This window comes from Cetorhinus maximus, chromosome 7 (assembly GCF_964194155.1).
Source record: "Cetorhinus maximus chromosome 7, sCetMax3.hap1.1, whole genome shotgun sequence".
In the NCBI taxonomy this organism is placed as follows: Eukaryota; Metazoa; Chordata; class Chondrichthyes; order Lamniformes; family Cetorhinidae; genus Cetorhinus; species Cetorhinus maximus.
The window spans coordinates 2,077,955-2,079,806 of NC_135885.1; the positions used below are offsets into that span (position 1 = coordinate 2,077,955).

Below are 1,852 nucleotides of genomic sequence, written 5' to 3' on the forward strand. Positions count from 1 at the left end.
CAGTGTTTCAGACAGATGGTATTCTTCACCGAGCAGCCCCAGCTAGCCCGGACTTGAAAGGAAGGTGAAGGGTGGGGTGGGCGTAGATGGTCACAAGATATCAAAAAGAAAATCCACAAACACAGCCACACCCCACTGGTATTACTTTGTCTACCGCCTCCCCCTGTCAGCACAATAATCCCCTCGAGAGAAATCGTCTACCCCCCACTCTCAGGTCCACAACACCCACCTCTAATACCACAATGGTTCTTTGTACCAGAGGTAATTTCTTCCCTCCTGGTCTTCTCCTCCCTCCAAATGGGGTTAGGGCCAAAGCCTGAGGCCTCTGGCTATAGGCTTCCTCCAAATGCAGCAGCTCTCCTGCCCTCTCCCATCAGATAGGAATTGCCTTGCTCCATCTCTGAAGGTGACTGTGATAGCCGCCGCCGCCAGTTTGCGCCTCTCACTCCTAAACAGAGAATTCCTGCTGAGCTTGGCCACCCGGCTCAGGACTCAGTCACTCCCAGGAACAGCCACTTTTGGCACTACCGTCCCTCGGGCTGGGGAGAAAGTAACACACACAGGACAGGTTTATGAATAGGATGATTACAGATGTGTCAGATTTGTTGGTTGACAGAAAGAAGTAAATGAAAGCTTTATCATTGATTTAATAGCTGAGGAGCCAGTAACCGAGGTATCAGATAGAGTGGTTTCATGTGATGGTGGTGGTGGAGCCTTGGACATCCTAAGGTGTATATAAACTTGGACAAAGACACAAAGTGGGAGCATGTGGTTATTGTGGGCTTCGTTTTAAGCCGATACATTATTGAGAGGAACCATTGGAATCTTCTCTCTTTCTCTTCTGCATGACAGCTTTGTAAAGACTTCAGCTATGAAAGCTACAAAAACTAAATTAATTGATGAGCTCTGAAAAAAAAACAACTCCTGGCTCCTTCCAGCTCCAGGCAGAGTCACAGCAAAACTCTCACTCAGGCAACAACGAGCTGCACCTGAGCCCAATCAATAAGATGGATTATTTTCTGGTAGAAAATGTATTCAGTAATATTAGTTTCGTGTTTAGAATTGAGAGATGGAGTTGCACAGCCTGGGCACGGGTGTTTTTTTTTCAGGGGAGAGCGCGAACATAGTCCCCCACTACCACAAATTTTGCAGTCGAGTATCCCGTATTTGGAGACATCACAGGCTTCAGCACACCCGAAGTGCAATGGGCTAGCCTCGTCCTGGGAGAACCACCTTCATGATCATGGTCTCTCCCCTATTCACTTGTACATAATGTTCACTATTGTCAATAAACTCCCAAGAATGTCTCCCTGCCTATGGCTCCTTATTCTGATGAGCTGTGTTAGTTCCATTCAGATGTGAAACCTTTCTGCACAAGGATGTCTCAGGTGTCTCAGTCCAGGGCCTCTTTGTGCAGCCTTCAGTCCAAAGTGATGGTCCAGACTCACGCTCCCCAGACACTTTACTGATGCCTGCACCTCGATGGTGCTTGTCATTGCTGCCAGAATTTCGTGGGCAGGCGTCAGAGTTCCATCATTCTCTCTGTGTGCTCTCAGTACCTTTAAGGTAAGGCTGGCCCCCATCTCTTCAGCATCTGTGACCAGTGATGCTGTGCTCCTGAAGGGCTCAGGTGCTGAAGGCAAAGGATCAGATGCTTTTAAAGTTTCATGGTTGCGTCTCTATGATATGACCCTGATCACAGAGGGCAAGCAAGCTGCCTTCGGCCAGACAGAAGTCAGACATTCTCAGAGGCTATGTGAAGATCTATGGAGCTTCCTCACTGCATGTCATCATCATCCTGCTGCAATTGAGCAACTATGAGGACCTCCACTGCATCTCCATGACAGGAGCA

The 1,852-nt window shown here is 48.3% G+C and overlaps 1 non-coding gene across 1 annotated transcript; it reads right to left on the minus strand.

The window, feature by feature from the left end:
* Nucleotides 1–1,106: 1,106 nt before the first annotated feature.
* LOC144683122 (U1 spliceosomal RNA) lies at nt 1,107–1,273 on the minus strand. Its single transcript, XR_013577173.1, has one exon. It is a non-coding gene; the product is annotated as a U1 spliceosomal RNA (small nuclear RNA).
* Nucleotides 1,274–1,852: the final 579 nt, after the last annotated feature.